Genomic DNA, 25936 nt, shown 5'->3' with positions numbered 1-25936 from the left:
AAGTTCCTGTAGCAGCAGCTCTTAGCTTCTGTTTGCAGTTCTTGGTGGGAGGAGCCTCCGGTGTGGTGGTGGTGTCTGAGTGGGAGGGGTCAAGGTCTGACGACCAGGTTTAAATACCCTCCAGTAGTTGCTGGTTTGCGGCAGGGTGCTCCGGGCCGGCCGGGCCTTTCCGGTTATCGCTTCTCGGCCTTTTGGCTAAGATCAAGCGTAGTATCTGTTCTTATCAGTTTAATATCTGATACGTCCTCTATACGAGGACTACATATTAAATTGATTTTTTGAGCAGGGAGACGGAAGAGGGGCTTGCTCCGTCCGCTCCACGCATCGACCCGGTATTGCAGTACTTCTGGGAACGGTGCACCTCCTTAAACTGGTTAAAAGTCAGAAAGAAATAAGTTAGGACATGGGTACGGCTTTATGATGTTGCCTTCTCGAGGCTGTTGTCTTTTTAATCTGTTTCATGGTTTTCCCTCCATTTTTCTTCTTTTTTTTTTTTTTTTTTTTTTTAAATACAAATCTATGATCTCATGTTTTTCTCGTCTGTGTTGACCTCTAATTGGCGTGTTAATTTATGCACAGATTATCCCACCCTGACCTTTGTTCAGTCTGCACCCTCCGCAAGAGTCTTAGACCTCCAGCAGAGGAGCGGAAGGCCTGCCGTTAGCCGTCATATCTCGGGTTTCTCTTCAGTCACGTACAAATCTTTCGCCTTTTACTAAAGATTTCCGTGGAGGGGAACGTTGACGAGTTTTGTGTATTTTTGAAGGCTCTGTTGCTGCAGAGCTACACATTTTCTTCCTGTATAATGACAGAGCGACAGCCGTCTTTGGAGCACGCCTTGCCACAAGTTCCTGTAGCAGCAGCTCTTAGCTTCTGTTTGCAGTTCTTGGTGGGAGGAGCCTCCGGTGTGGTGGTGGTGTCTGAGTGGGAGGGGTCAAGGTCTGACGACCAGGTTTAAATACCCTCCAGTAGTTGCTGGTTTGCGGCAGGGTGCTCCGGGCCGGCCGGGCCTTTCCGGTTATCGCTTCTCGGCCTTTTGGCTAAGATCAAGTGTAGTATCTGTTCTTATCAGTTTAATATCTGATACGTCCTCTATACGAGGACTACATATTAAATTGATTTTTTGAGCAGGGAGACGGAAGAGGGGCTTGCTCCGTCCGCTCCACGCATCGACCCGGTATTGCAGTACTTCTGGGAACGGTGCACCTCCTTAAACTGGTTAAAAGTCAGAAAGAAATAAGTTAGGACATGGGTACGGCTTTATGATGTTGCCTTCTCGAGGCTGTTCTCTTTTTAATCTGTTTCATGGTTTTCCCTCCATTTTTCTTCTTTTTTTTTTTTTTTTTTTTTTTTAAATACAAATCTATGATCTCATGTTTTTCTCGTCTGTGTTGACCTCTAATTGGCGTGTTAATTTATGCACAGATTATCCCACCCTGACCTTTGTTCAGTCTGCACCCTCCGCAAGAGTCTTAGACCTCCAGCAGAGGAGCGGAAGGCCTGCCGTTAGCCGTCATATCTCGGGTTTCTCTTCAGTCACGTACAAATCTTTCGCCTTTTACTAAAGATTTCCGTGGAGGGGAACGTTGACGAGTTTTGTGTATTTTTGAAGGCTCTGTTGCTGCAGAGCTACACATTTTCTTCCTGTATAATGACAGAGCGACAGCCGTCTTTGGAGCAAGCCTTGCCACAAGTTCCTGTAGCAGCAGCTCTTAGCTTCTGTTTGCAGTTCTTGGTGGGAGGAGCCTCCGGTGTGGTGGTGGTGTCTGAGTGGGAGGGGTCAAGGTCTGACGACCAGGTTTAAATACCCTCCAGTAGTTGCTGGTTTGCGGCAGGGTGCTCCGGGCCGGCCGGGCCTTTCCGGTTATCGCTTCTCGGCCTTTTGGCTAAGATCAAGTGTAGTATCTGTTCTTATCAGTTTAATATCTGATACGTCCTCTATACGAGGACTACATATTAAATTGATTTTTTGAGCAGGGAGACGGAAGAGGGGCTTGCTCCGTCCGCTCCACGCATCGACCCGGTATTGCAGTACTTCTGGGAACGGTGCACCTCCTTAAACTGGTTAAAAGTCAGAAAGAAATAAGTTAGGACATGGGTACGGCTTTATGATGTTGCCTTCTCGAGGCTGTTGTCTTTTTAATCTGTTTCATGGTTTTCCCTCCATTTTTCTTCTTTTTTTTTTTTTTTTTTTTTTTTAAATACAAATCTATGATCTCATGTTTTTCTCGTCTGTGTTGACCTCTAATTGGCGTGTTAATTTATGCACAGATTATCCCACCCTGACCTTTGTTCAGTCTGCACCCTCCGCAAGAGTCTTAGACCTCCAGCAGAGGAGCGGAAGGCCTGCCGTTAGCCGTCATATCTCGGGTTTCTCTTCAGTCACGTACAAATCTTTCGCCTTTTACTAAAGATTTCCGTGGAGGGGAACGTTGACGAGTTTTGTGTATTTTTGAAGGCTCTGTTGCTGCAGAGCTACACATTTTCTTCCTGTATAATGACAGAGCGACAGCCGTCTTTGGAGCACGCCTTGCCACAAGTTCCTGTAGCAGCAGCTCTTAGCTTCTGTTTGCAGTTCTTGGTGGGAGGAGCCTCCGGTGTGGTGGTGGTGTCTGAGTGGGAGGGGTCAAGGTCTGACGACCAGGTTTAAATACCCTCCAGTAGTTGCTGGTTTGCGGCAGGGTGCTCCGGGCCGGCCGGGCCTTTCCGGTTATCGCTTCTCGGCCTTTTGGCTAAGATCAAGCGTAGTATCTGTTCTTATCAGTTTAATATCTGATACGTCCTCTATACGAGGACTACATATTAAATTGATTTTTTGAGCAGGGAGACGGAAGAGGGGCTTGCTCCGTCCGCTCCACGCATCGACCCGGTATTGCAGTACTTCTGGGAACGGTGCACCTCCTTAAACTGGTTAAAAGTCAGAAAGAAATAAGTTAGGACATGGGTACGGCTTTATGATGTTGCCTTCTAGAGGCTGTTCTCTTTTTAATCTGTTTCATGGTTTTCCCTCCATTTTTCTTCTTTTTTTTTTTTTTTTTTTTTTTTTAAATACAAATCTATGATCTCATGTTTTTCTCGTCTGTGTTGACCTCTAATTGGCGTGTTAATTTATGCACAGATTATCCCACCCTGACCTTTGTTCAGTCTGCACCCTCCGCAAGAGTCTTAGACCTCCAGCAGAGGAGCGGAAGGCCTGCCGTTAGCCGTCATATCTCGGGTTTCTCTTCAGTCACGTACAAATCTTTCGCCTTTTACTAAAGATTTCCGTGGAGGGGAACGTTGACGAGTTTTGTGTATTTTTGAAGGCTCTGTTGCTGCAGAGCTACACATTTTCTTCCTGTATAATGACAGAGCGACAGCCGTCTTTGGAGCACGCCTTGCCACAAGTTCCTGTAGCAGCAGCTCTTAGCTTCTGTTTGCAGTTCTTGGTGGGAGGAGCCTCCGGTGTGGTGGTGGTGTCTGAGTGGGAGGGGTCAAGGTCTGACGACCAGGTTTAAATACCCTCCAGTAGTTGCTGGTTTGCGGCAGGGTGCTCCGGGCCGGCCGGGCCTTTCCGGTTATCGCTTCTCGGCCTTTTGGCTAAGATCAAGCGTAGTATCTGTTCTTATCAGTTTAATATCTGATACGTCCTCTATACGAGGACTACATATTAAATTGATTTTTTGAGCAGGGAGACGGAAGAGGGGCTTGCTCCGTCCGCTCCACGCATCGACCCGGTATTGCAGTACTTCTGGGAACGGTGCACCTCCTTAAACTGGTTAAAAGTCAGAAAGAAATAAGTTAGGACATGGGTACGGCTTTATGATGTTGCCTTCTCGAGGCTGTTCTCTTTTTAATCTGTTTCATGGTTTTCCCTCCATTTTTCTTCTTTTTTTTTTTTTTTTTTTTTTTTAAATACAAATCTATGATCTCATGTTTTTCTCGTCTGTGTTGACCTCTAATTGGCGTGTTAATTTATGCACAGATTATCCCACCCTGACCTTTGTTCAGTCTGCACCCTCCGCAAGAGTCTTAGACCTCCAGCAGAGGAGCGGAAGGCCTGCCGTTAGCCGTCATATCTCGGGTTTCTCTTCAGTCACGTACAAATCTTTCGCCTTTTACTAAAGATTTCCGTGGAGGGGAACGTTGACGAGTTTTGTGTATTTTTGAAGGCTCTGTTGCTGCAGAGCTACACATTTTCTTCCTGTATAATGACAGAGCGACAGCCGTCTTTGGAGCAAGCCTTGCCACAAGTTCCTGTAGCAGCAGCTCTTAGCTTCTGTTTGCAGTTCTTGGTGGGAGGAGCCTCCGGTGTGGTGGTGGTGTCTGAGTGGGAGGGGTCAAGGTCTGACGACCAGGTTTAAATACCCTCCAGTAGTTGCTGGTTTGCGGCAGGGTGCTCCGGGCCGGCCGGGCCTTTCCGGTTATCGCTTCTCGGCCTTTTGGCTAAGATCAAGTGTAGTATCTGTTCTTATCAGTTTAATATCTGATACGTCCTCTATACGAGGACTACATATTAAATTGATTTTTTGAGCAGGGAGACGGAAGAGGGGCTTGCTCCGTCCGCTCCACGCATCGACCCGGTATTGCAGTACTTCTGGGAACGGTGCACCTCCTTAAACTGGTTAAAAGTCAGAAAGAAATAAGTTAGGACATGGGTACGGCTTTATGATGTTGCCTTCTCGAGGCTGTTGTCTTTTTAATCTGTTTCATGGTTTTCCCTCCATTTTTCTTCTTTTTTTTTTTTTTTTTTTTTTTAAATACAAATCTATGATCTCATGTTTTTCTCGTCTGTGTTGACCTCTAATTGGCGTGTTAATTTATGCACAGATTATCCCACCCTGACCTTTGTTCAGTCTGCACCCTCCGCAAGAGTCTTAGACCTCCAGCAGAGGAGCGGAAGGCCTGCCGTTAGCCGTCATATCTCGGGTTTCTCTTCAGTCACGTACAAATCTTTCGCCTTTTACTAAAGATTTCCGTGGAGGGGAACGTTGACGAGTTTTGTGTATTTTTGAAGGCTCTGTTGCTGCAGAGCTACACATTTTCTTCCTGTATAATGACAGAGCGACAGCCGTCTTTGGAGCACGCCTTGCCACAAGTTCCTGTAGCAGCAGCTCTTAGCTTCTGTTTGCAGTTCTTGGTGGGAGGAGCCTCCGGTGTGGTGGTGGTGTCTGAGTGGGAGGGGTCAAGGTCTGACGACCAGGTTTAAATACCCTCCAGTAGTTGCTGGTTTGCGGCAGGGTGCTCCGGGCCGGCCGGGCCTTTCCGGTTATCGCTTCTCGGCCTTTTGGCTAAGATCAAGCGTAGTATCTGTTCTTATCAGTTTAATATCTGATACGTCCTCTATACGAGGACTACATATTAAATTGATTTTTTGAGCAGGGAGACGGAAGAGGGGCTTGCTCCGTCCGCTCCACGCATCGACCCGGTATTGCAGTACTTCTGGGAACGGTGCACCTCCTTAAACTGGTTAAAAGTCAGAAAGAAATAAGTTAGGACATGGGTACGGCTTTATGATGTTGCCTTCTCGAGGCTGTTCTCTTTTTAATCTGTTTCATGGTTTTCCCTCCATTTTTCTTCTTTTTTTTTTTTTTTTTTTTTTTTAAATACAAATCTATGATCTCATGTTTTTCTCGTCTGTGTTGACCTCTAATTGGCGTGTTAATTTATGCACAGATTATCCCACCCTGACCTTTGTTCAGTCTGCACCCTCCGCAAGAGTCTTAGACCTCCAGCAGAGGAGCGGAAGGCCTGCCGTTAGCCGTCATATCTCGGGTTTCTCTTCAGTCACGTACAAATCTTTCGCCTTTTACTAAAGATTTCCGTGGAGGGGAACGTTGACGAGTTTTGTGTATTTTTGAAGGCTCTGTTGCTGCAGAGCTACACATTTTCTTCCTGTATAATGACAGAGCGACAGCCGTCTTTGGAGCACGCCTTGCCACAAGTTCCTGTAGCAGCAGCTCTTAGCTTCTGTTTGCAGTTCTTGGTGGGAGGAGCCTCCGGTGTGGTGGTGGTGTCTGAGTGGGAGGGGTCAAGGTCTGACGACCAGGTTTAAATACCCTCCAGTAGTTGCTGGTTTGCGGCAGGGTGCTCCGGGCCGGCCGGGCCTTTCCGGTTATCGCTTCTCGGCCTTTTGGCTAAGATCAAGCGTAGTATCTGTTCTTATCAGTTTAATATCTGATACGTCCTCTATACGAGGACTACATATTAAATTGATTTTTTGAGCAGGGAGACGGAAGAGGGGCTTGCTCCGTCCGCTCCACGCATCGACCCGGTATTGCAGTACTTCTGGGAACGGTGCACCTCCTTAAACTGGTTAAAAGTCAGAAAGAAATAAGTTAGGACATGGGTACGGCTTTATGATGTTGCCTTCTCGAGGCTGTTGTCTTTTTAATCTGTTTCATGGTTTTCCCTCCATTTTTCTTCTTTTTTTTTTTTTTTTTTTTTTTTAAATACAAATCTATGATCTCATGTTTTTCTCGTCTGTGTTGACCTCTAATTGGCGTGTTAATTTATGCACAGATTATCCCACCCTGACCTTTGTTCAGTCTGCACCCTCCGCAAGAGTCTTAGACCTCCAGCAGAGGAGCGGAAGGCCTGCCGTTAGCCGTCATATCTCGGGTTTCTCTTCAGTCACGTACAAATCTTTCGCCTTTTACTAAAGATTTCCGTGGAGGGGAACGTTGACGAGTTTTGTGTATTTTTGAAGGCTCTGTTGCTGCAGAGCTACACATTTTCTTCCTGTATAATGACAGAGCGACAGCCGTCTTTGGAGCACGCCTTGCCACAAGTTCCTGTAGCAGCAGCTCTTAGCTTCTGTTTGCAGTTCTTGGTGGGAGGAGCCTCCGGTGTGGTGGTGGTGTCTGAGTGGGAGGGGTCAAGGTCTGACGACCAGGTTTAAATACCCTCCAGTAGTTGCTGGTTTGCGGCAGGGTGCTCCGGGCCGGCCGGGCCTTTCCGGTTATCGCTTCTCGGCCTTTTGGCTAAGATCAAGCGTAGTATCTGTTCTTATCAGTTTAATATCTGATACGTCCTCTATACGAGGACTACATATTAAATTGATTTTTTGAGCAGGGAGACGGAAGAGGGGCTTGCTCCGTCCGCTCCACGCATCGACCCGGTATTGCAGTACTTCTGGGAACGGTGCACCTCCTTAAACTGGTTAAAAGTCAGAAAGAAATAAGTTAGGACATGGGTACGGCTTTATGATGTTGCCTTCTCGAGGCTGTTGTCTTTTTAATCTGTTTCATGGTTTTCCCTCCATTTTTCTTCTTTTTTTTTTTTTTTTTTTTTTTAAATACAAATCTATGATCTCATGTTTTTCTCGTCTGTGTTGACCTCTAATTGGCGTGTTAATTTATGCACAGATTATCCCACCCTGACCTTTGTTCAGTCTGCACCCTCCGCAAGAGTCTTAGACCTCCAGCAGAGGAGCGGAAGGCCTGCCGTTAGCCGTCATATCTCGGGTTTCTCTTCAGTCACGTACAAATCTTTCGCCTTTTACTAAAGATTTCCGTGGAGGGGAACGTTGACGAGTTTTGTGTATTTTTGAAGGCTCTGTTGCTGCAGAGCTACACATTTTCTTCCTGTATAATGACAGAGCGACAGCCGTCTTTGGAGCACGCCTTGCCACAAGTTCCTGTAGCAGCAGCTCTTAGCTTCTGTTTGCAGTTCTTGGTGGGAGGAGCCTCCGGTGTGGTGGTGGTGTCTGAGTGGGAGGGGTCAAGGTCTGACGACCAGGTTTAAATACCCTCCAGTAGTTGCTGGTTTGCGGCAGGGTGCTCCGGGCCGGCCGGGCCTTTCCGGTTATCGCTTCTCGGCCTTTTGGCTAAGATCAAGCGTAGTATCTGTTCTTATCAGTTTAATATCTGATACGTCCTCTATACGAGGACTACATATTAAATTGATTTTTTGAGCAGGGAGACGGAAGAGGGGCTTGCTCCGTCCGCTCCACGCATCGACCCGGTATTGCAGTACTTCTGGGAACGGTGCACCTCCTTAAACTGGTTAAAAGTCAGAAAGAAATAAGTTAGGACATGGGTACGGCTTTATGATGTTGCCTTCTCGAGGCTGTTGTCTTTTTAATCTGTTTCATGGTTTTCCCTCCATTTTTCTTCTTTTTTTTTTTTTTTTTTTTTTTTAAATACAAATCTATGATCTCATGTTTTTCTCGTCTGTGTTGACCTCTAATTGGCGTGTTAATTTATGCACAGATTATCCCACCCTGACCTTTGTTCAGTCTGCACCCTCCGCAAGAGTCTTAGACCTCCAGCAGAGGAGCGGAAGGCCTGCCGTTAGCCGTCATATCTCGGGTTTCTCTTCAGTCACGTACAAATCTTTCGCCTTTTACTAAAGATTTCCGTGGAGGGGAACGTTGACGAGTTTTGTGTATTTTTGAAGGCTCTGTTGCTGCAGAGCTACACATTTTCTTCCTGTATAATGACAGAGCGACAGCCGTCTTTGGAGCACGCCTTGCCACAAGTTCCTGTAGCAGCAGCTCTTAGCTTCTGTTTGCAGTTCTTGGTGGGAGGAGCCTCCGGTGTGGTGGTGGTGTCTGAGTGGGAGGGGTCAAGGTCTGACGACCAGGTTTAAATACCCTCCAGTAGTTGCTGGTTTGCGGCAGGGTGCTCCGGGCCGGCCGGGCCTTTCCGGTTATCGCTTCTCGGCCTTTTGGCTAAGATCAAGTGTAGTATCTGTTCTTATCAGTTTAATATCTGATACGTCCTCTATACGAGGACTACATATTAAATTGATTTTTTGAGCAGGGAGACGGAAGAGGGGCTTGCTCCGTCCGCTCCACGCATCGACCCGGTATTGCAGTACTTCTGGGAACGGTGCACCTCCTTAAACTGGTTAAAAGTCAGAAAGAAATAAGTTAGGACATGGGTACGGCTTTATGATGTTGCCTTCTCGAGGCTGTTGTCTTTTTAATCTGTTTCATGGTTTTCCCTCCATTTTTCTTCTTTTTTTTTTTTTTTTTTTTTTTTAAATACAAATCTATGATCTCATGTTTTTCTCGTCTGTGTTGACCTCTAATTGGCGTGTTAATTTATGCACAGATTATCCCACCCTGACCTTTGTTCAGTCTGCACCCTCCGCAAGAGTCTTAGACCTCCAGCAGAGGAGCGGAAGGCCTGCCGTTAGCCGTCATATCTCGGGTTTCTCTTCAGTCACGTACAAATCTTTCGCCTTTTACTAAAGATTTCCGTGGAGGGGAACGTTGACGAGTTTTGTGTATTTTTGAAGGCTCTGTTGCTGCAGAGCTACACATTTTCTTCCTGTATAATGACAGAGCGACAGCCGTCTTTGGAGCACGCCTTGCCACAAGTTCCTGTAGCAGCAGCTCTTAGCTTCTGTTTGCAGTTCTTGGTGGGAGGAGCCTCCGGTGTGGTGGTGGTGTCTGAGTGGGAGGGGTCAAGGTCTGACGACCAGGTTTAAATACCCTCCAGTAGTTGCTGGTTTGCGGCAGGGTGCTCCGGGCCGGCCGGGCCTTTCCGGTTATCGCTTCTCGGCCTTTTGGCTAAGATCAAGCGTAGTATCTGTTCTTATCAGTTTAATATCTGATACGTCCTCTATACGAGGACTACATATTAAATTGATTTTTTGAGCAGGGAGACGGAAGAGGGGCTTGCTCCGTCCGCTCCACGCATCGACCCGGTATTGCAGTACTTCTGGGAACGGTGCACCTCCTTAAACTGGTTAAAAGTCAGAAAGAAATAAGTTAGGACATGGGTACGGCTTTATGATGTTGCCTTCTCGAGGCTGTTGTCTTTTTAATCTGTTTCATGGTTTTCCCTCCATTTTTCTTCTTTTTTTTTTTTTTTTTTTTTTTTAAATACAAATCTATGATCTCATGTTTTTCTCGTCTGTGTTGACCTCTAATTGGCGTGTTAATTTATGCACAGATTATCCCACCCTGACCTTTGTTCAGTCTGCACCCTCCGCAAGAGTCTTAGACCTCCAGCAGAGGAGCGGAAGGCCTGCCGTTAGCCGTCATATCTCGGGTTTCTCTTCAGTCACGTACAAATCTTTCGCCTTTTACTAAAGATTTCCGTGGAGGGGAACGTTGACGAGTTTTGTGTATTTTTGAAGGCTCTGTTGCTGCAGAGCTACACATTTTCTTCCTGTATAATGACAGAGCGACAGCCGTCTTTGGAGCACGCCTTGCCACAAGTTCCTGTAGCAGCAGCTCTTAGCTTCTGTTTGCAGTTCTTGGTGGGAGGAGCCTCCGGTGTGGTGGTGGTGTCTGAGTGGGAGGGGTCAAGGTCTGACGACCAGGTTTAAATACCCTCCAGTAGTTGCTGGTTTGCGGCAGGGTGCTCCGGGCCGGCCGGGCCTTTCCGGTTATCGCTTCTCGGCCTTTTGGCTAAGATCAAGCGTAGTATCTGTTCTTATCAGTTTAATATCTGATACGTCCTCTATACGAGGACTACATATTAAATTGATTTTTTGAGCAGGGAGACGGAAGAGGGGCTTGCTCCGTCCGCTCCACGCATCGACCCGGTATTGCAGTACTTCTGGGAACGGTGCACCTCCTTAAACTGGTTAAAAGTCAGAAAGAAATAAGTTAGGACATGGGTACGGCTTTATGATGTTGCCTTCTCGAGGCTGTTGTCTTTTTAATCTGTTTCATGGTTTTCCCTCCATTTTTCTTCTTTTTTTTTTTTTTTTTTTTTTTTAAATACAAATCTATGATCTCATGTTTTTCTCGTCTGTGTTGACCTCTAATTGGCGTGTTAATTTATGCACAGATTATCCCACCCTGACCTTTGTTCAGTCTGCACCCTCCGCAAGAGTCTTAGACCTCCAGCAGAGGAGCGGAAGGCCTGCCGTTAGCCGTCATATCTCGGGTTTCTCTTCAGTCACGTACAAATCTTTCGCCTTTTACTAAAGATTTCCGTGGAGGGGAACGTTGACGAGTTTTGTGTATTTTTGAAGGCTCTGTTGCTGCAGAGCTACACATTTTCTTCCTGTATAATGACAGAGCGACAGCCGTCTTTGGAGCACGCCTTGCCACAAGTTCCTGTAGCAGCAGCTCTTAGCTTCTGTTTGCAGTTCTTGGTGGGAGGAGCCTCCGGTGTGGTGGTGGTGTCTGAGTGGGAGGGGTCAAGGTCTGACGACCAGGTTTAAATACCCTCCAGTAGTTGCTGGTTTGCGGCAGGGTGCTCCGGGCCGGCCGGGCCTTTCCGGTTATCGCTTCTCGGCCTTTTGGCTAAGATCAAGCGTAGTATCTGTTCTTATCAGTTTAATATCTGATACGTCCTCTATACGAGGACTACATATTAAATTGATTTTTTGAGCAGGGAGACGGAAGAGGGGCTTGCTCCGTCCGCTCCACGCATCGACCCGGTATTGCAGTACTTCTGGGAACGGTGCACCTCCTTAAACTGGTTAAAAGTCAGAAAGAAATAAGTTAGGACATGGGTACGGCTTTATGATGTTGCCTTCTCGAGGCTGTTGTCTTTTTAATCTGTTTCATGGTTTTCCCTCCATTTTTCTTCTTTTTTTTTTTTTTTTTTTTTTTTAAATACAAATCTATGATCTCATGTTTTTCTCGTCTGTGTTGACCTCTAATTGGCGTGTTAATTTATGCACAGATTATCCCACCCTGACCTTTGTTCAGTCTGCACCCTCCGCAAGAGTCTTAGACCTCCAGCAGAGGAGCGGAAGGCCTGCCGTTAGCCGTCATATCTCGGGTTTCTCTTCAGTCACGTACAAATCTTTCGCCTTTTACTAAAGATTTCCGTGGAGGGGAACGTTGACGAGTTTTGTGTATTTTTGAAGGCTCTGTTGCTGCAGAGCTACACATTTTCTTCCTGTATAATGACAGAGCGACAGCCGTCTTTGGAGCACGCCTTGCCACAAGTTCCTGTAGCAGCAGCTCTTAGCTTCTGTTTGCAGTTCTTGGTGGGAGGAGCCTCCGGTGTGGTGGTGGTGTCTGAGTGGGAGGGGTCAAGGTCTGACGACCAGGTTTAAATACCCTCCAGTAGTTGCTGGTTTGCGGCAGGGTGCTCCGGGCCGGCCGGGCCTTTCCGGTTATCGCTTCTCGGCCTTTTGGCTAAGATCAAGCGTAGTATCTGTTCTTATCAGTTTAATATCTGATACGTCCTCTATACGAGGACTACATATTAAATTGATTTTTTGAGCAGGGAGACGGAAGAGGGGCTTGCTCCGTCCGCTCCACGCATCGACCCGGTATTGCAGTACTTCTGGGAACGGTGCACCTCCTTAAACTGGTTAAAAGTCAGAAAGAAATAAGTTAGGACATGGGTACGGCTTTATGATGTTGCCTTCTCGAGGCTGTTGTCTTTTTAATCTGTTTCATGGTTTTCCCTCCATTTTTCTTCTTTTTTTTTTTTTTTTTTTTTTTTAAATACAAATCTATGATCTCATGTTTTTCTCGTCTGTGTTGACCTCTAATTGGCGTGTTAATTTATGCACAGATTATCCCACCCTGACCTTTGTTCAGTCTGCACCCTCCGCAAGAGTCTTAGACCTCCAGCAGAGGAGCGGAAGGCCTGCCGTTAGCCGTCATATCTCGGGTTTCTCTTCAGTCACGTACAAATCTTTCGCCTTTTACTAAAGATTTCCGTGGAGGGGAACGTTGACGAGTTTTGTGTATTTTTGAAGGCTCTGTTGCTGCAGAGCTACACATTTTCTTCCTGTATAATGACAGAGCGACAGCCGTCTTTGGAGCACGCCTTGCCACAAGTTCCTGTAGCAGCAGCTCTTAGCTTCTGTTTGCAGTTCTTGGTGGGAGGAGCCTCCGGTGTGGTGGTGGTGTCTGAGTGGGAGGGGTCAAGGTCTGACGACCAGGTTTAAATACCCTCCAGTAGTTGCTGGTTTGCGGCAGGGTGCTCCGGGCCGGCCGGGCCTTTCCGGTTATCGCTTCTCGGCCTTTTGGCTAAGATCAAGTGTAGTATCTGTTCTTATCAGTTTAATATCTGATACGTCCTCTATACGAGGACTACATATTAAATTGATTTTTTGAGCAGGGAGACGGAAGAGGGGCTTGCTCCGTCCGCTCCACGCATCGACCCGGTATTGCAGTACTTCTGGGAACGGTGCACCTCCTTAAACTGGTTAAAAGTCAGAAAGAAATAAGTTAGGACATGGGTACGGCTTTATGATGTTGCCTTCTCGAGGCTGTTGTCTTTTTAATCTGTTTCATGGTTTTCCCTCCATTTTTCTTCTTTTTTTTTTTTTTTTTTTTTTTTAAATACAAATCTATGATCTCATGTTTTTCTCGTCTGTGTTGACCTCTAATTGGCGTGTTAATTTATGCACAGATTATCCCACCCTGACCTTTGTTCAGTCTGCACCCTCCGCAAGAGTCTTAGACCTCCAGCAGAGGAGCGGAAGGCCTGCCGTTAGCCGTCATATCTCGGGTTTCTCTTCAGTCACGTACAAATCTTTCGCCTTTTACTAAAGATTTCCGTGGAGGGGAACGTTGACGAGTTTTGTGTATTTTTGAAGGCTCTGTTGCTGCAGAGCTACACATTTTCTTCCTGTATAATGACAGAGCGACAGCCGTCTTTGGAGCACGCCTTGCCACAAGTTCCTGTAGCAGCAGCTCTTAGCTTCTGTTTGCAGTTCTTGGTGGGAGGAGCCTCCGGTGTGGTGGTGGTGTCTGAGTGGGAGGGGTCAAGGTCTGACGACCAGGTTTAAATACCCTCCAGTAGTTGCTGGTTTGCGGCAGGGTGCTCCGGGCCGGCCGGGCCTTTCCGGTTATCGCTTCTCGGCCTTTTGGCTAAGATCAAGCGTAGTATCTGTTCTTATCAGTTTAATATCTGATACGTCCTCTATACGAGGACTACATATTAAATTGATTTTTTGAGCAGGGAGACGGAAGAGGGGCTTGCTCCGTCCGCTCCACGCATCGACCCGGTATTGCAGTACTTCTGGGAACGGTGCACCTCCTTAAACTGGTTAAAAGTCAGAAAGAAATAAGTTAGGACATGGGTACGGCTTTATGATGTTGCCTTCTCGAGGCTGTTGTCTTTTTAATCTGTTTCATGGTTTTCCCTCCATTTTTCTTCTTTTTTTTTTTTTTTTTTTTTTTTAAATACAAATCTATGATCTCATGTTTTTCTCGTCTGTGTTGACCTCTAATTGGCGTGTTAATTTATGCACAGATTATCCCACCCTGACCTTTGTTCAGTCTGCACCCTCCGCAAGAGTCTTAGACCTCCAGCAGAGGAGCGGAAGGCCTGCCGTTAGCCGTCATATCTCGGGTTTCTCTTCAGTCACGTACAAATCTTTCGCCTTTTACTAAAGATTTCCGTGGAGGGGAACGTTGACGAGTTTTGTGTATTTTTGAAGGCTCTGTTGCTGCAGAGCTACACATTTTCTTCCTGTATAATGACAGAGCGACAGCCGTCTTTGGAGCACGCCTTGCCACAAGTTCCTGTAGCAGCAGCTCTTAGCTTCTGTTTGCAGTTCTTGGTGGGAGGAGCCTCCGGTGTGGTGGTGGTGTCTGAGTGGGAGGGGTCAAGGTCTGACGACCAGGTTTAAATACCCTCCAGTAGTTGCTGGTTTGCGGCAGGGTGCTCCGGGCCGGCCGGGCCTTTCCGGTTATCGCTTCTCGGCCTTTTGGCTAAGATCAAGTGTAGTATCTGTTCTTATCAGTTTAATATCTGATACGTCCTCTATACGAGGACTACATATTAAATTGATTTTTTGAGCAGGGAGACGGAAGAGGGGCTTGCTCCGTCCGCTCCACGCATCGACCCGGTATTGCAGTACTTCTGGGAACGGTGCACCTCCTTAAACTGGTTAAAAGTCAGAAAGAAATAAGTTAGGACATGGGTACGGCTTTATGATGTTGCCTTCTCGAGGCTGTTCTCTTTTTAATCTGTTTCATGGTTTTCCCTCCATTTTTCTTCTTTTTTTTTTTTTTTTTTTTTTTTAAATACAAATCTATGATCTCATGTTTTTCTCGTCTGTGTTGACCTCTAATTGGCGTGTTAATTTATGCACAGATTATCCCACCCTGACCTTTGTTCAGTCTGCACCCTCCGCAAGAGTCTTAGACCTCCAGCAGAGGAGCGGAAGGCCTGCCGTTAGCCGTCATATCTCGGGTTTCTCTTCAGTCACGTACAAATCTTTCGCCTTTTACTAAAGATTTCCGTGGAGGGGAACGTTGACGAGTTTTGTGTATTTTTGAAGGCTCTGTTGCTGCAGAGCTACACATTTTCTTCCTGTATAATGACAGAGCGACAGCCGTCTTTGGAGCAAGCCTTGCCACAAGTTCCTGTAGCAGCAGCTCTTAGCTTCTGTTTGCAGTTCTTGGTGGGAGGAGCCTCCGGTGTGGTGGTGGTGTCTGAGTGGGAGGGGTCAAGGTCTGACGACCAGGTTTAAATACCCTCCAGTAGTTGCTGGTTTGCGGCAGGGTGCTCCGGGCCGGCCGGGCCTTTCCGGTTATCGCTTCTCGGCCTTTTGGCTAAGATCAAGTGTAGTATCTGTTCTTATCAGTTTAATATCTGATACGTCCTCTATACGAGGACTACATATTAAATTGATTTTTTGAGCAGGGAGACGGAAGAGGGGCTTGCTCCGTCCGCTCCACGCATCGACCCGGTATTGCAGTACTTCTGGGAACGGTGCACCTCCTTAAACTGGTTAAAAGTCAGAAAGAAATAAGTTAGGACATGGGTACGGCTTTATGATGTTGCCTTCTCGAGGCTGTTGTCTTTTTAATCTGTTTCATGGTTTTCCCTCCATTTTTCTTCTTTTTTTTTTTTTTTTTTTTTTTTAAATACAAATCTATGATCTCATGTTTTTCTCGTCTGTGTTGACCTCTAATTGGCGTGTTAATTTATGCACAGATTATCCCACCCTGACCTTTGTTCAGTCTGCACCCTCCGCAAGAGTCTTAGACCTCCAGCAGAGGAGCGGAAGGCCTGCCGTTAGCCGTCATATCTCGGGTTTCTCTTCAGTCACGTACAAATCTTTCGCCTTTTACTAAAGATTTCCGTGGAGGGGAACGTTGACGAGTTTTGTGTATTTTTGAAGGCTCTGTTGCTGCAGAGCTACACATTTTCTTCCTGTATAATGACAGAGCGACAGCCGTCTTTGGAGCACGCCTTGCCACAAGTTCCTGTAGCAGCAGCTCTTAGCTTCTGTTTGCAGTTCTTGGTGGGAGGAGCCTCCGGTGTGGTGGTGGTGTCTGAGTGGGAGGGGTCAAGGTCTGACGACCAGGTTTAAATACCCTCCAGTAGTTGCTGGTTTGCGGCAGGGTGCTCCGGGCCGGCCGGGCCTTTCCGGTTATCGCTTCTCGGCCTTTTGGCTAAGATCAAGTGTAGTATCTGTTCTTATCAGTTTAATATCTGATACGTCCTCTATACGAGGACTACATATTAAATTGATTTTTTGAGCAGGGAGACGGAAGAGGGGCTTGCTCCGTCCGCTCCACGCATCGACCCGGTATTGCAGTACTTCTGGGAACGGTGCACCTCCTTAAACTGGTTAAAAGTCAGAAAGAAATAAGTTAGGACATGGGTACGGCTTTATGATGTTGCCTTCTCGAGGCTGTTGTCTTTTTAATCTGTTTCATGGTTTTCCCTCCATTTTTCTTCTTTTTTTTTTTTTTTTTTTTTTTAAATACAAATCTATGATCTCATGTTTTTCTCGTCTGTGTTGACCTCTAATTGGCGTGTTAATTTATGCACAGATTATCCCACCCTGACCTTTGTTCAGTCTGCACCCTCCGCAAGAGTCTTAGACCTCCAGCAGAGGAGCGGAAGGCCTGCCGTTAGCCGTCATATCTCGGGTTTCTCTTCAGTCACGTACAAATCTTTCGCCTTTTACTAAAGATTTCCGTGGAGGGGAACGTTGACGAGTTTTGTGTATTTTTGAAGGCTCTGTTGCTGCAGAGCTACACATTTTCTTCCTGTATAATGACAGAGCGACAGCCGTCTTTGGAGCACGCCTTGCCACAAGTTCCTGTAGCAGCAGCTCTTAGCTTCTGTTTGCAGTTCTTGGTGGGAGGAGCCTCCGGTGTGGTGGTGGTGTCTGAGTGGGAGGGGTCAAGGTCTGACGACCAGGTTTAAATACCCTCCAGTAGTTGCTGGTTTGCGGCAGGGTGCTCCGGGCCGGCCGGGCCTTTCCGGTTATCGCTTCTCGGCCTTTTGGCTAAGATCAAGCGTAGTATCTGTTCTTATCAGTTTAATATCTGATACGTCCTCTATACGAGGACTACATATTAAATTGATTTTTTGAGCAGGGAGACGGAAGAGGGGCTTGCTCCGTCCGCTCCACGCATCGACCCGGTATTGCAGTACTTCTGGGAACGGTGCACCTCCTTAAACTGGTTAAAAGTCAGAAAGAAATAAGTTAGGACATGGGTACGGCTTTATGATGTTGCCTTCTCGAGGCTGTTGTCTTTTTAATCTGTTTCATGGTTTTCCCTCCATTTTTCTTCTTTTTTTTTTTTTTTTTTTTTTTTAAATACAAATCTATGATCTCATGTTTTTCTCGTCTGTGTTGACCTCTAATTGGCGTGTTAATTTATGCACAGATTATCCCACCCTGACCTTTGTTCAGTCTGCACCCTCCGCAAGAGTCTTAGACCTCCAGCAGAGGAGCGGAAGGCCTGCCGTTAGCCGTCATATCTCGGGTTTCTCTTCAGTCACGTACAAATCTTTCGCCTTTTACTAAAGATTTCCGTGGAGGGGAACGTTGACGAGTTTTGTGTATTTTTGAAGGCTCTGTTGCTGCAGAGCTACACATTTTCTTCCTGTATAATGACAGAGCGACAGCCGTCTTTGGAGCACGCCTTGCCACAAGTTCCTGTAGCAGCAGCTCTTAGCTTCTGTTTGCAGTTCTTGGTGGGAGGAGCCTCCGGTGTGGTGGTGGTGTCTGAGTGGGAGGGGTCAAGGTCTGACGACCAGGTTTAAATACCCTCCAGTAGTTGCTGGTTTGCGGCAGGGTGCTCCGGGCCGGCCGGGCCTTTCCGGTTATCGCTTCTCGGCCTTTTGGCTAAGATCAAGTGTAGTATCTGTTCTTATCAGTTTAATATCTGATACGTCCTCTATACGAGGACTACATATTAAATTGATTTTTTGAGCAGGGAGACGGAAGAGGGGCTTGCTCCGTCCGCTCCACGCATCGACCCGGTATTGCAGTACTTCTGGGAACGGTGCACCTCCTTAAACTGGTTAAAAGTCAGAAAGAAATAAGTTAGGACATGGGTACGGCTTTATGATGTTGCCTTCTCGAGGCTGTTCTCTTTTTAATCTGTTTCATGGTTTTCCCTCCATTTTTCTTCTTTTTTTTTTTTTTTTTTTTTTTTAAATACAAATCTATGATCTCATGTTTTTCTCGTCTGTGTTGACCTCTAATTGGCGTGTTAATTTATGCACAGATTATCCCACCCTGACCTTTGTTCAGTCTGCACCCTCCGCAAGAGTCTTAGACCTCCAGCAGAGGAGCGGAAGGCCTGCCGTTAGCCGTCATATCTCGGGTTTCTCTTCAGTCACGTACAAATCTTTCGCCTTTTACTAAAGATTTCCGTGGAGGGGAACGTTGACGAGTTTTGTGTATTTTTGAAGGCTCTGTTGCTGCAGAGCTACACATTTTCTTCCTGTATAATGACAGAGCGACAGCCGTCTTTGGAGCAAGCCTTGCCACAAGTTCCTGTAGCAGCAGCTCTTAGCTTCTGTTTGCAGTTCTTGGTGGGAGGAGCCTCCGGTGTGGTGGTGGTGTCTGAGTGGGAGGGGTCAAGGTCTGACGACCAGGTTTAAATACCCTCCAGTAGTTGCTGGTTTGCGGCAGGGTGCTCCGGGCCGGCCGGGCCTTTCCGGTTATCGCTTCTCGGCCTTTTGGCTAAGATCAAGTGTAGTATCTGTTCTTATCAGTTTAATATCTGATACGTCCTCTATACGAGGACTACATATTAAATTGATTTTTTGAGCAGGGAGACGGAAGAGGGGCTTGCTCCGTCCGCTCCACGCATCGACCCGGTATTGCAGTACTTCTGGGAACGGTGCACCTCCTTAAACTGGTTAAAAGTCAGAAAGAAATAAGTTAGGACATGGGTACGGCTTTATGATGTTGCCTTCTCGAGGCTGTTGTCTTTTTAATCTGTTTCATGGTTTTCCCTCCATTTTTCTTCTTTTTTTTTTTTTTTTTTTTTTTTAAATACAAATCTATGATCTCATGTTTTTCTCGTCTGTGTTGACCTCTAATTGGCGTGTTAATTTATGCACAGATTATCCCACCCTGACCTTTGTTCAGTCTGCACCCTCCGCAAGAGTCTTAGACCTCCAGCAGAGGAGCGGAAGGCCTGCCGTTAGCCGTCATATCTCGGGTTTCTCTTCAGTCACGTACAAATCTTTCGCCTTTTACTAAAGATTTCCGTGGAGGGGAACGTTGACGAGTTTTGTGTATTTTTGAAGGCTCTGTTGCTGCAGAGCTACACATTTTCTTCCTGTATAATGACAGAGCGACAGCCGTCTTTGGAGCACGCCTTGCCACAAGTTCCTGTAGCAGCAGCTCTTAGCTTCTGTTTGCAGTTCTTGGTGGGAGGAGCCTCCGGTGTGGTGGTGGTGTCTGAGTGGGAGGGGTCAAGGTCTGACGACCAGGTTTAAATACCCTCCAGTAGTTGCTGGTTTGCGGCAGGGTGCTCCGGGCCGGCCGGGCCTTTCCGGTTATCGCTTCTCGGCCTTTTGGCTAAGATCAAGTGTAGTATCTGTTCTTATCAGTTTAATATCTGATACGTCCTCTATACGAGGACTACATATTAAATTGATTTTTTGAGCAGGGAGACGGAAGAGGGGCTTGCTCCGTCCGCTCCACGCATCGACCCGGTATTGCAGTACTTCTGGGAACGGTGCACCTCCTTAAACTGGTTAAAAGTCAGAAAGAAATAAGTTAGGACATGGGTACGGCTTTATGATGTTGCCTTCTCGAGGCTGTTGTCTTTTTAATCTGTTTCATGGTTTTCCCTCCATTTTTCTTCTTTTTTTTTTTTTTTTTTTTTTTTAAATACAAATCTATGATCTCATGTTTTTCTCGTCTGTGTTGACCTCTAATTGGCGTGTTAATTTATGCACAGATTATCCCACCCTGACCTTTGTTCAGTCTGCACCCTCCGCAAGAGTCTTAGACCTCCAGCAGAGGAGCGGAAGGCCTGCCGTTAGCCGTCATATCTCGGGTTTCTCTTCAGTCACGTACAAATCTTTCGCCTTTTACTAAAGATTTCCGTGGAGGGGAACGTTGACGAGTTTTGTGTATTTTTGAAGGCTCTGTTGCTGCAGAGCTACACATTTTCTTCCTGTATAATGACAGAGCGACAGCCGTCTTTGGAGCACGCCTTGCCACAAGTTCCTGTAGCAGCAGCTCTTAGCTTCTGTTTGCAGTTCTTGGTGGGAGGAGCCTCCGGTGTGGTGGTGGTGTCTGAGTGGGAGGGGTCAAGGTCTGACGACCAGGTTTAAATACCCTCCAGTAGTTGCTGGTTTGCGGCAGGGTGCTCCGGGCCGGCCGGGCCTTTCCGGTTATCGCTTCTCGGCCTTTTGGCTAAGATCAAGCGTAGTATCTGTTCTTATCAGTTTAATATCTGATACGTCCTCTATACGAGGACTACATATTAAATTGATTTTTTGAGCAGGGAGACGGAAGAGGGGCTTGCTCCGTCCGCTCCACGCATCGACCCGGTATTGCAGTACTTCTGGGAACGGTGCACCTCCTTAAACTGGTTAAAAGTCAGAAAGAAATAAGTTAGGACATGGGTACGGCTTTATGATGTTGCCTTCTCGAGGCTGTTGTCTTTTTAATCTGTTTCATGGTTTTCCCTCCATTTTTCTTCTTTTTTTTTTTTTTTTTTTTTTTTAAATACAAATCTATGATCTCATGTTTTTCTCGTCTGTGTTGACCTCTAATTGGCGTGTTAATTTATGCACAGATTATCCCACCCTGACCTTTGTTCAGTCTGCACCCTCCGCAAGAGTCTTAGACCTCCAGCAGAGGAGCGGAAGGCCTGCCGTTAGCCGTCATATCTCGGGTTTCTCTTCAGTCACGTACAAATCTTTCGCCTTTTACTAAAGATTTCCGTGGAGGGGAACGTTGACGAGTTTTGTGTATTTTTGAAGGCTCTGTTGCTGCAGAGCTACACATTTTCTTCCTGTATAATGACAGAGCGACAGCCGTCTTTGGAGCACGCCTTGCCACAAGTTCCTGTAGCAGCAGCTCTTAGCTTCTGTTTGCAGTTCTTGGTGGGAGGAGCCTCCGGTGTGGTGGTGGTGTCTGAGTGGGAGGGGTCAAGGTCTGACGACCAGGTTTAAATACCCTCCAGTAGTTGCTGGTTTGCGGCAGGGTGCTCCGGGCCGGCCGGGCCTTTCCGGTTATCGCTTCTCGGCCTTTTGGCTAAGATCAAGTGTAGTATCTGTTCTTATCAGTTTAATATCTGATACGTCCTCTATACGAGGACTACATATTAAATTGATTTTTTGAGCAGGGAGACGGAAGAGGGGCTTGCTCCGTCCGCTCCACGCATCGACCCGGTATTGCAGTACTTCTGGGAACGGTGCACCTCCTTAAACTGGTTAAAAGTCAGAAAGAAATAAGTTAGGACATGGGTACGGCTTTATGATGTTGCCTTCTCGAGGCTGTTCTCTTTTTAATCTGTTTCATGGTTTTCCCTCCATTTTTCTTTTTTTTTTTTTTTTTTTTTTTAAATACAAATCTATGATCTCATGTTTTTCTCGTCTGTGTTGACCTCTAATTGGCGTGTTAATTTATGCACAGATTATCCCACCCTGACCTTTGTTCAGTCTGCACCCTCCGCAAGAGTCTTAGACCTCCAGCAGAGGAGCGGAAGGCCTGCCGTTAGCCGTCATATCTCGGGTTTCTCTTCAGTCACGTACAAATCTTTCGCCTTTTACTAAAGATTTCCGTGGAGGGGAACGTTGACGAGTTTTGTGTATTTTTGAAGGCTCTGTTGCTGCAGAGCTACACATTTTCTTCCTGTATAATGACAGAGCGACAGCCGTCTTTGGAGCACGCCTTGCCACAAGTTCCTGTAGCAGCAGCTCTTAGCTTCTGTTTGCAGTTCTTGGTGGGAGGAGCCTCCGGTGTGGTGGTGGTGTCTGAGTGGGAGGGGTCAAGGTCTGACGACCAGGTTTAAATACCCTCCAGTAGTTGCTGGTTTGCGGCAGGGTGCTCCGGGCCGGCCGGGCCTTTCCGGTTATCGCTTCTCGGCCTTTTGGCTAAGATCAAGTGTAGTATCTGTTCTTATCAGTTTAATATCTGATACGTCCTCTATACGAGGACTACATATTAAATTGATTTTTTGAGCAGGGAGACGGAAGAGGGGCTTGCTCCGTCCGCTCCACGCATCGACCCGGTATTGCAGTACTTCTGGGAACGGTGCACCTCCTTAAACTGGTTAAAAGTCAGAAAGAAATAAGTTAGGACATGGGTACGGCTTTATGATGTTGCCTTCTCGAGGCTGTTCTCTTTTTAATCTGTTTCATGGTTTTCCCTCCATTTTTCTTCTTTTTTTTTTTTTTTTTTTTTTTAAATACAAATCTATGATCTCATGTTTTTCTCGTCTGTGTTGACCTCTAATTGGCGTGTTAATTTATGCACAGATTATCCCACCCTGACCTTTGTTCAGTCTGCACCCTCCGCAAGAGTCTTAGACCTCCAGCAGAGGAGCGGAAGGCCTGCCGTTAGCCGTCATATCTCGGGTTTCTCTTCAGTCACGTACAAATCTTTCGCCTTTTACTAAAGATTTCCGTGGAGGGGAACGTTGACGAGTTTTGTGTATTTTTGAAGGCTCTGTTGCTGCAGAGCTACACATTTTCTTCCTGTATAATGACAGAGCGACAGCCGTCTTTGGAGCAAGCCTTGCCACAAGTTCCTGTAGCAGCAGCTCTTAGCTTCTGTTTGCAGTTCTTGGTGGGAGGAGCCTCCGGTGTGGTGGTGGTGTCTGAGTGGGAGGGGTCAAGGTCTGACGACCAGGTTTAAATACCCTCCAGTAGTTGCTGGTTTGCGGCAGGGTGCTCCGGGCCGGCCGGGCCTTTCCGGTTATCGCTTCTCGGCCTTTTGGCTAAGATCAAGTGTAGTATCTGTTCTTATCAGTTTAATATCTGATACGTCCTCTATACGAGGACTACATATTAAATTGATTTTTTGAGCAGGGAGACGGAAGAGGGGCTTGCTCCGTCCGCTCCACGCATCGACCCGGTATTGCAGTACTTCTGGGAACGGTGCACCTCCTTAAACTGGTTAAAAGTCAGAAAGAAATAAGTTAGGACATGGGTACGGCTTTATGATGTTGCCTTCTCGAGGCTGTTGTCTTTTTAATCTGTTTCATGGTTTTCCCTCCATTTTTCTTCTTTTTTTTTTTTTTTTTTTTTTTTAAATACAAATCTATGATCTCATGTTTTTCTCGTCTGTGTTGACCTCTAATTGGCGTGTTAATTTATGCACAGATTATCCCACCCTGACCTTTGTTCAGTCTGCACCCTCCGCAAGAGTCTTAGACCTCCAGCAGAGGAGCGGAAGGCCTGCCGTTAGCCGTCATATCTCGGGTTTCTCTTCAGTCACGTACAAATCTTTCGCCTTTTACTAAAGATTTCCGTGGAGGGGAACGTTGACGAGTTTTGTGTATTTTTGAAGGCTCTGTTGCTGCAGAGCTACACATTTTCTTCCTGTATAATGACAGAACGACAGCCGTCTTTGGAGCACGCCTTGCCACAAGTTCCTGTAGCAGCAGCTCTTAGCTTCTGTTTGCAGTTCTTGGTGGGAGGAGCCTCCGGTGTGGTGGTGGTGTCTGAGTGGGAGGGGTCAAGGTCTGACGACCAGGTTTAAATACCCTCCAGTAGTTGCTGGTTTGCGGCAGGGTGCTCCGGGCCGGCCGGGCCTTTCCGGTTATCGCTTCTCGGCCTTTTGGCTAAGATCAAGCGTAGTATCTGTTCTTATCAGTTTAATATCTGATACGTCCTCTATACGAGGACTACATATTAAATTGATTTTTTGAGCAGGGAGACGGAAGAGGGGCTTGCTCCGTCCGCTCCACGCATCGACCCGGTATTGCAGTACTTCTGGGAACGGTGCACCTCCTTAAACTGGTTAAAAGTCAGAAAGAAATAAGTTAGGACATGGGTACGGCTTTATGATGTTGCCTTCTCGAGGCTGTTGTCTTTTTAATCTGTTTCATGGTTTTCCCTCCATTTTTCTTCTTTTTTTTTTTTTTTTTTTTTTTAAATACAAATCTATGATCTCATGTTTTTCTCGTCTGTGTTGACCTCTAATTGGCGTGTTAATTTATGCACAGATTATCCCACCCTGACCTTTGTTCAGTCTGCACCCTCCGCAAGAGTCTTAGACCTCCAGCAGAGGAGCGGAAGGCCTGCCGTTAGCCGTCATATCTCGGGTTTCTCTTCAGTCACGTACAAATCTTTCGCCTTTTACTAAAGATTTCCGTGGAGGGGAACGTTGACGAGTTTTGTGTATTTTTGAAGGCTCTGTTGCTGCAGAGCTACACATTTTCTTCCTGTATAATGACAGAGCGACAGCCGTCTTTGGAGCACGCCTTGCCACAAGTTCCTGTAGCAGCAGCTCTTAGCTTCTGTTTGCAGTTCTTGGTGGGAGGAGCCTCCGGTGTGGTGGTGGTGTCTGAGTGGGAGGGGTCAAGGTCTGACGACCAGGTTTAAATACCCTCCAGTAGTTGCTGGTTTGCGGCAGGGTGCTCCGGGCCGGCCGGGCCTTTCCGGTTATCGCTTCTCGGCCTTTTGGCTAAGATCAAGTGTAGTATCTGTTCTTATCAGTTTAATATCTGATACGTCCTCTATACGAGGACTACATATTAAATTGATTTTTTGAGCAGGGAGACGGAAGAGGGGCTTGCTCCGTCCGCTCCACGCATCGACCCGGTATTGCAGTACTTCTGGGAACGGTGCACCTCCTTAAACTGGTTAAAAGTCAGAAAGAAATAAGTTAGGACATGGGTACGGCTTTATGATGTTGCCTTCTCGAGGCTGTTCTCTTTTTAATCTGTTTCATGGTTTTCCCTCCATTTTTCTTTTTTTTTTTTTTTTTTTTTTTAAATACAAATCTATGATCTCATGTTTTTCTCGTCTGTGTTGACCTCTAATTGGCGTGTTAATTTATGCACAGATTATCCCACCCTGACCTTTGTTCAGTCTGCACCCTCCGCAAGAGTCTTAGACCTCCAGCAGAGGAGCGGAAGGCCTGCCGTTAGCCGTCATATCTCGGGTTTCTCTTCAGTCACGTACAAATCTTTCGCCTTTTACTAAAGATTTCCGTGGAGGGGAACGTTGACGAGTTTTGTGTATTTTTGAAGGCTCTGTTGCTGCAGAGCTACACATTTTCTTCCTGTATAATGACAGAGCGACAGCCGTCTTTGGAGCACGCCTTGCCACAAGTTCCTGTAGCAGCAGCTCTTAGCTTCTGTTTGCAGTTCTTGGTGGGAGGAGCCTCCGGTGTGGTGGTGGTGTCTGAGTGGGAGGGGTCAAGGTCTGACGACCAGGTTTAAATACCCTCCAGTAGTTGCTGGTTTGCGGCAGGGTGCTCCGGGCCGGCCGGGCCTTTCCGGTTATCGCTTCTCGGCCTTTTGGCTAAGATCAAGTGTAGTATCTGTTCTTATCAGTTTAATATCTGATACGTCCTCTATACGAGGACTACATATTAAATTGATTTTTTGAGCAGGGAGACGGAAGAGGGGCTTGCTCCGTCCGCTCCACGCATCGACCCGGTATTGCAGTACTTCTGGGAACGGTGCACCTCCTTAAACTGGTTAAAAGTCAGAAAGAAATAAGTTAGGACATGGGTACGGCTTTATGATGTTGCCTTCTCGAGGCTGTTCTCTTTTTAATCTGTTTCATGGTTTTCCCTCCATTTTTCTTCTTTTTTTTTTTTTTTTTTTTTTTTAAATACAAATCTATGATCTCATGTTTTTCTCGTCTGTGTTGACCTCTAATTGGCGTGTTAA

The 25936-nt window shown here is 46.6% G+C and overlaps 61 non-coding genes across 61 annotated transcripts; all 61 read left to right on the top strand.

Annotated features, from left to right (window-relative positions):
• Positions 1 to 175: 175 nt before the first annotated feature.
• Positions 176 to 366, top strand: LOC136681468 (U2 spliceosomal RNA). Its single transcript, XR_010797866.1, has one exon. It is a non-coding gene; the product is annotated as a U2 spliceosomal RNA (small nuclear RNA).
• A 305-nt stretch (positions 367 to 671) lies between these two features.
• LOC136681650 (U5 spliceosomal RNA) lies at positions 672 to 785 on the top strand. The gene has a single exon (XR_010798037.1). It is a non-coding gene; the product is annotated as a U5 spliceosomal RNA (small nuclear RNA).
• A 235-nt stretch (positions 786 to 1020) lies between these two features.
• LOC136681409 (U2 spliceosomal RNA) lies at positions 1021 to 1211 on the top strand. The gene has a single exon (XR_010797809.1). It is a non-coding gene; the product is annotated as a U2 spliceosomal RNA (small nuclear RNA).
• A 306-nt stretch (positions 1212 to 1517) lies between these two features.
• On the top strand, positions 1518 to 1631 carry LOC136681649 (U5 spliceosomal RNA). Its single transcript, XR_010798036.1, has one exon. It is a non-coding gene; the product is annotated as a U5 spliceosomal RNA (small nuclear RNA).
• Positions 1632 to 1866: 235 nt separating this feature from the next.
• LOC136681408 (U2 spliceosomal RNA) lies at positions 1867 to 2057 on the top strand. The gene has a single exon (XR_010797808.1). It is a non-coding gene; the product is annotated as a U2 spliceosomal RNA (small nuclear RNA).
• Positions 2058 to 2363: 306 nt separating this feature from the next.
• On the top strand, positions 2364 to 2477 carry LOC136681647 (U5 spliceosomal RNA). Its single transcript, XR_010798034.1, has one exon. It is a non-coding gene; the product is annotated as a U5 spliceosomal RNA (small nuclear RNA).
• Positions 2478 to 2712: 235 nt separating this feature from the next.
• Positions 2713 to 2903, top strand: LOC136681467 (U2 spliceosomal RNA). The gene has a single exon (XR_010797865.1). It is a non-coding gene; the product is annotated as a U2 spliceosomal RNA (small nuclear RNA).
• Positions 2904 to 3210: 307 nt separating this feature from the next.
• Positions 3211 to 3324, top strand: LOC136681646 (U5 spliceosomal RNA). The gene has a single exon (XR_010798033.1). It is a non-coding gene; the product is annotated as a U5 spliceosomal RNA (small nuclear RNA).
• Positions 3325 to 3559: 235 nt separating this feature from the next.
• On the top strand, positions 3560 to 3750 carry LOC136681466 (U2 spliceosomal RNA). Its single transcript, XR_010797864.1, has one exon. It is a non-coding gene; the product is annotated as a U2 spliceosomal RNA (small nuclear RNA).
• A 306-nt stretch (positions 3751 to 4056) lies between these two features.
• Positions 4057 to 4170, top strand: LOC136681645 (U5 spliceosomal RNA). The gene has a single exon (XR_010798032.1). It is a non-coding gene; the product is annotated as a U5 spliceosomal RNA (small nuclear RNA).
• A 235-nt stretch (positions 4171 to 4405) lies between these two features.
• Positions 4406 to 4596, top strand: LOC136681407 (U2 spliceosomal RNA). Its single transcript, XR_010797807.1, has one exon. It is a non-coding gene; the product is annotated as a U2 spliceosomal RNA (small nuclear RNA).
• Positions 4597 to 4901: 305 nt separating this feature from the next.
• On the top strand, positions 4902 to 5015 carry LOC136681644 (U5 spliceosomal RNA). The gene has a single exon (XR_010798031.1). It is a non-coding gene; the product is annotated as a U5 spliceosomal RNA (small nuclear RNA).
• A 235-nt stretch (positions 5016 to 5250) lies between these two features.
• Positions 5251 to 5441, top strand: LOC136681465 (U2 spliceosomal RNA). Its single transcript, XR_010797863.1, has one exon. It is a non-coding gene; the product is annotated as a U2 spliceosomal RNA (small nuclear RNA).
• Positions 5442 to 5747: 306 nt separating this feature from the next.
• On the top strand, positions 5748 to 5861 carry LOC136681643 (U5 spliceosomal RNA). Its single transcript, XR_010798030.1, has one exon. It is a non-coding gene; the product is annotated as a U5 spliceosomal RNA (small nuclear RNA).
• Positions 5862 to 6096: 235 nt separating this feature from the next.
• Positions 6097 to 6287, top strand: LOC136681464 (U2 spliceosomal RNA). Its single transcript, XR_010797862.1, has one exon. It is a non-coding gene; the product is annotated as a U2 spliceosomal RNA (small nuclear RNA).
• Positions 6288 to 6593: 306 nt separating this feature from the next.
• On the top strand, positions 6594 to 6707 carry LOC136681641 (U5 spliceosomal RNA). Its single transcript, XR_010798029.1, has one exon. It is a non-coding gene; the product is annotated as a U5 spliceosomal RNA (small nuclear RNA).
• A 235-nt stretch (positions 6708 to 6942) lies between these two features.
• Positions 6943 to 7133, top strand: LOC136681463 (U2 spliceosomal RNA). The gene has a single exon (XR_010797860.1). It is a non-coding gene; the product is annotated as a U2 spliceosomal RNA (small nuclear RNA).
• A 305-nt stretch (positions 7134 to 7438) lies between these two features.
• Positions 7439 to 7552, top strand: LOC136681640 (U5 spliceosomal RNA). The gene has a single exon (XR_010798028.1). It is a non-coding gene; the product is annotated as a U5 spliceosomal RNA (small nuclear RNA).
• Positions 7553 to 7787: 235 nt separating this feature from the next.
• LOC136681462 (U2 spliceosomal RNA) lies at positions 7788 to 7978 on the top strand. Its single transcript, XR_010797859.1, has one exon. It is a non-coding gene; the product is annotated as a U2 spliceosomal RNA (small nuclear RNA).
• Positions 7979 to 8284: 306 nt separating this feature from the next.
• On the top strand, positions 8285 to 8398 carry LOC136681639 (U5 spliceosomal RNA). The gene has a single exon (XR_010798027.1). It is a non-coding gene; the product is annotated as a U5 spliceosomal RNA (small nuclear RNA).
• Positions 8399 to 8633: 235 nt separating this feature from the next.
• Positions 8634 to 8824, top strand: LOC136681406 (U2 spliceosomal RNA). The gene has a single exon (XR_010797806.1). It is a non-coding gene; the product is annotated as a U2 spliceosomal RNA (small nuclear RNA).
• A 306-nt stretch (positions 8825 to 9130) lies between these two features.
• Positions 9131 to 9244, top strand: LOC136681638 (U5 spliceosomal RNA). Its single transcript, XR_010798026.1, has one exon. It is a non-coding gene; the product is annotated as a U5 spliceosomal RNA (small nuclear RNA).
• Positions 9245 to 9479: 235 nt separating this feature from the next.
• LOC136681460 (U2 spliceosomal RNA) lies at positions 9480 to 9670 on the top strand. The gene has a single exon (XR_010797857.1). It is a non-coding gene; the product is annotated as a U2 spliceosomal RNA (small nuclear RNA).
• A 306-nt stretch (positions 9671 to 9976) lies between these two features.
• Positions 9977 to 10090, top strand: LOC136681637 (U5 spliceosomal RNA). The gene has a single exon (XR_010798025.1). It is a non-coding gene; the product is annotated as a U5 spliceosomal RNA (small nuclear RNA).
• Positions 10091 to 10325: 235 nt separating this feature from the next.
• On the top strand, positions 10326 to 10516 carry LOC136681459 (U2 spliceosomal RNA). Its single transcript, XR_010797856.1, has one exon. It is a non-coding gene; the product is annotated as a U2 spliceosomal RNA (small nuclear RNA).
• A 306-nt stretch (positions 10517 to 10822) lies between these two features.
• LOC136681635 (U5 spliceosomal RNA) lies at positions 10823 to 10936 on the top strand. Its single transcript, XR_010798023.1, has one exon. It is a non-coding gene; the product is annotated as a U5 spliceosomal RNA (small nuclear RNA).
• Positions 10937 to 11171: 235 nt separating this feature from the next.
• Positions 11172 to 11362, top strand: LOC136681457 (U2 spliceosomal RNA). The gene has a single exon (XR_010797855.1). It is a non-coding gene; the product is annotated as a U2 spliceosomal RNA (small nuclear RNA).
• Positions 11363 to 11668: 306 nt separating this feature from the next.
• LOC136681634 (U5 spliceosomal RNA) lies at positions 11669 to 11782 on the top strand. The gene has a single exon (XR_010798022.1). It is a non-coding gene; the product is annotated as a U5 spliceosomal RNA (small nuclear RNA).
• A 235-nt stretch (positions 11783 to 12017) lies between these two features.
• LOC136681456 (U2 spliceosomal RNA) lies at positions 12018 to 12208 on the top strand. Its single transcript, XR_010797854.1, has one exon. It is a non-coding gene; the product is annotated as a U2 spliceosomal RNA (small nuclear RNA).
• Positions 12209 to 12514: 306 nt separating this feature from the next.
• On the top strand, positions 12515 to 12628 carry LOC136681633 (U5 spliceosomal RNA). Its single transcript, XR_010798021.1, has one exon. It is a non-coding gene; the product is annotated as a U5 spliceosomal RNA (small nuclear RNA).
• Positions 12629 to 12863: 235 nt separating this feature from the next.
• On the top strand, positions 12864 to 13054 carry LOC136681405 (U2 spliceosomal RNA). Its single transcript, XR_010797805.1, has one exon. It is a non-coding gene; the product is annotated as a U2 spliceosomal RNA (small nuclear RNA).
• A 306-nt stretch (positions 13055 to 13360) lies between these two features.
• Positions 13361 to 13474, top strand: LOC136681632 (U5 spliceosomal RNA). The gene has a single exon (XR_010798020.1). It is a non-coding gene; the product is annotated as a U5 spliceosomal RNA (small nuclear RNA).
• A 235-nt stretch (positions 13475 to 13709) lies between these two features.
• On the top strand, positions 13710 to 13900 carry LOC136681455 (U2 spliceosomal RNA). Its single transcript, XR_010797853.1, has one exon. It is a non-coding gene; the product is annotated as a U2 spliceosomal RNA (small nuclear RNA).
• A 306-nt stretch (positions 13901 to 14206) lies between these two features.
• LOC136681631 (U5 spliceosomal RNA) lies at positions 14207 to 14320 on the top strand. The gene has a single exon (XR_010798019.1). It is a non-coding gene; the product is annotated as a U5 spliceosomal RNA (small nuclear RNA).
• Positions 14321 to 14555: 235 nt separating this feature from the next.
• LOC136681404 (U2 spliceosomal RNA) lies at positions 14556 to 14746 on the top strand. Its single transcript, XR_010797804.1, has one exon. It is a non-coding gene; the product is annotated as a U2 spliceosomal RNA (small nuclear RNA).
• Positions 14747 to 15052: 306 nt separating this feature from the next.
• LOC136681629 (U5 spliceosomal RNA) lies at positions 15053 to 15166 on the top strand. The gene has a single exon (XR_010798017.1). It is a non-coding gene; the product is annotated as a U5 spliceosomal RNA (small nuclear RNA).
• A 235-nt stretch (positions 15167 to 15401) lies between these two features.
• On the top strand, positions 15402 to 15592 carry LOC136681402 (U2 spliceosomal RNA). Its single transcript, XR_010797802.1, has one exon. It is a non-coding gene; the product is annotated as a U2 spliceosomal RNA (small nuclear RNA).
• Positions 15593 to 15898: 306 nt separating this feature from the next.
• Positions 15899 to 16012, top strand: LOC136681628 (U5 spliceosomal RNA). Its single transcript, XR_010798016.1, has one exon. It is a non-coding gene; the product is annotated as a U5 spliceosomal RNA (small nuclear RNA).
• A 235-nt stretch (positions 16013 to 16247) lies between these two features.
• Positions 16248 to 16438, top strand: LOC136681401 (U2 spliceosomal RNA). The gene has a single exon (XR_010797801.1). It is a non-coding gene; the product is annotated as a U2 spliceosomal RNA (small nuclear RNA).
• Positions 16439 to 16743: 305 nt separating this feature from the next.
• On the top strand, positions 16744 to 16857 carry LOC136681627 (U5 spliceosomal RNA). Its single transcript, XR_010798015.1, has one exon. It is a non-coding gene; the product is annotated as a U5 spliceosomal RNA (small nuclear RNA).
• A 235-nt stretch (positions 16858 to 17092) lies between these two features.
• On the top strand, positions 17093 to 17283 carry LOC136681454 (U2 spliceosomal RNA). The gene has a single exon (XR_010797852.1). It is a non-coding gene; the product is annotated as a U2 spliceosomal RNA (small nuclear RNA).
• Positions 17284 to 17589: 306 nt separating this feature from the next.
• On the top strand, positions 17590 to 17703 carry LOC136681625 (U5 spliceosomal RNA). Its single transcript, XR_010798014.1, has one exon. It is a non-coding gene; the product is annotated as a U5 spliceosomal RNA (small nuclear RNA).
• Positions 17704 to 17938: 235 nt separating this feature from the next.
• LOC136681399 (U2 spliceosomal RNA) lies at positions 17939 to 18129 on the top strand. The gene has a single exon (XR_010797800.1). It is a non-coding gene; the product is annotated as a U2 spliceosomal RNA (small nuclear RNA).
• Positions 18130 to 18435: 306 nt separating this feature from the next.
• LOC136681624 (U5 spliceosomal RNA) lies at positions 18436 to 18549 on the top strand. The gene has a single exon (XR_010798013.1). It is a non-coding gene; the product is annotated as a U5 spliceosomal RNA (small nuclear RNA).
• Positions 18550 to 18784: 235 nt separating this feature from the next.
• LOC136681398 (U2 spliceosomal RNA) lies at positions 18785 to 18975 on the top strand. Its single transcript, XR_010797799.1, has one exon. It is a non-coding gene; the product is annotated as a U2 spliceosomal RNA (small nuclear RNA).
• A 306-nt stretch (positions 18976 to 19281) lies between these two features.
• On the top strand, positions 19282 to 19395 carry LOC136681622 (U5 spliceosomal RNA). Its single transcript, XR_010798011.1, has one exon. It is a non-coding gene; the product is annotated as a U5 spliceosomal RNA (small nuclear RNA).
• Positions 19396 to 19630: 235 nt separating this feature from the next.
• On the top strand, positions 19631 to 19821 carry LOC136681397 (U2 spliceosomal RNA). The gene has a single exon (XR_010797798.1). It is a non-coding gene; the product is annotated as a U2 spliceosomal RNA (small nuclear RNA).
• Positions 19822 to 20127: 306 nt separating this feature from the next.
• LOC136681621 (U5 spliceosomal RNA) lies at positions 20128 to 20241 on the top strand. The gene has a single exon (XR_010798010.1). It is a non-coding gene; the product is annotated as a U5 spliceosomal RNA (small nuclear RNA).
• A 235-nt stretch (positions 20242 to 20476) lies between these two features.
• Positions 20477 to 20667, top strand: LOC136681453 (U2 spliceosomal RNA). The gene has a single exon (XR_010797851.1). It is a non-coding gene; the product is annotated as a U2 spliceosomal RNA (small nuclear RNA).
• A 306-nt stretch (positions 20668 to 20973) lies between these two features.
• Positions 20974 to 21087, top strand: LOC136681620 (U5 spliceosomal RNA). The gene has a single exon (XR_010798009.1). It is a non-coding gene; the product is annotated as a U5 spliceosomal RNA (small nuclear RNA).
• A 235-nt stretch (positions 21088 to 21322) lies between these two features.
• LOC136681711 (U2 spliceosomal RNA) lies at positions 21323 to 21513 on the top strand. The gene has a single exon (XR_010798096.1). It is a non-coding gene; the product is annotated as a U2 spliceosomal RNA (small nuclear RNA).
• Positions 21514 to 21815: 302 nt separating this feature from the next.
• On the top strand, positions 21816 to 21929 carry LOC136681619 (U5 spliceosomal RNA). The gene has a single exon (XR_010798008.1). It is a non-coding gene; the product is annotated as a U5 spliceosomal RNA (small nuclear RNA).
• Positions 21930 to 22164: 235 nt separating this feature from the next.
• On the top strand, positions 22165 to 22355 carry LOC136681710 (U2 spliceosomal RNA). Its single transcript, XR_010798095.1, has one exon. It is a non-coding gene; the product is annotated as a U2 spliceosomal RNA (small nuclear RNA).
• Positions 22356 to 22660: 305 nt separating this feature from the next.
• Positions 22661 to 22774, top strand: LOC136681618 (U5 spliceosomal RNA). The gene has a single exon (XR_010798007.1). It is a non-coding gene; the product is annotated as a U5 spliceosomal RNA (small nuclear RNA).
• A 235-nt stretch (positions 22775 to 23009) lies between these two features.
• LOC136681709 (U2 spliceosomal RNA) lies at positions 23010 to 23200 on the top strand. Its single transcript, XR_010798094.1, has one exon. It is a non-coding gene; the product is annotated as a U2 spliceosomal RNA (small nuclear RNA).
• A 306-nt stretch (positions 23201 to 23506) lies between these two features.
• Positions 23507 to 23620, top strand: LOC136681617 (U5 spliceosomal RNA). The gene has a single exon (XR_010798006.1). It is a non-coding gene; the product is annotated as a U5 spliceosomal RNA (small nuclear RNA).
• A 235-nt stretch (positions 23621 to 23855) lies between these two features.
• Positions 23856 to 24046, top strand: LOC136681452 (U2 spliceosomal RNA). The gene has a single exon (XR_010797850.1). It is a non-coding gene; the product is annotated as a U2 spliceosomal RNA (small nuclear RNA).
• A 305-nt stretch (positions 24047 to 24351) lies between these two features.
• Positions 24352 to 24465, top strand: LOC136681616 (U5 spliceosomal RNA). Its single transcript, XR_010798005.1, has one exon. It is a non-coding gene; the product is annotated as a U5 spliceosomal RNA (small nuclear RNA).
• A 235-nt stretch (positions 24466 to 24700) lies between these two features.
• LOC136681708 (U2 spliceosomal RNA) lies at positions 24701 to 24891 on the top strand. Its single transcript, XR_010798093.1, has one exon. It is a non-coding gene; the product is annotated as a U2 spliceosomal RNA (small nuclear RNA).
• A 302-nt stretch (positions 24892 to 25193) lies between these two features.
• LOC136681615 (U5 spliceosomal RNA) lies at positions 25194 to 25307 on the top strand. The gene has a single exon (XR_010798004.1). It is a non-coding gene; the product is annotated as a U5 spliceosomal RNA (small nuclear RNA).
• Positions 25308 to 25542: 235 nt separating this feature from the next.
• On the top strand, positions 25543 to 25733 carry LOC136681707 (U2 spliceosomal RNA). Its single transcript, XR_010798092.1, has one exon. It is a non-coding gene; the product is annotated as a U2 spliceosomal RNA (small nuclear RNA).
• Positions 25734 to 25936: the final 203 nt, after the last annotated feature.

Source organism: Hoplias malabaricus, unplaced genomic scaffold (genome assembly GCF_029633855.1).
Source record: "Hoplias malabaricus isolate fHopMal1 unplaced genomic scaffold, fHopMal1.hap1 scaffold_113, whole genome shotgun sequence".
Taxonomy (NCBI): domain Eukaryota; kingdom Metazoa; phylum Chordata; class Actinopteri; order Characiformes; family Erythrinidae; genus Hoplias; species Hoplias malabaricus.
This window is presented reverse-complemented; position numbering and strand designations above follow the sequence as displayed.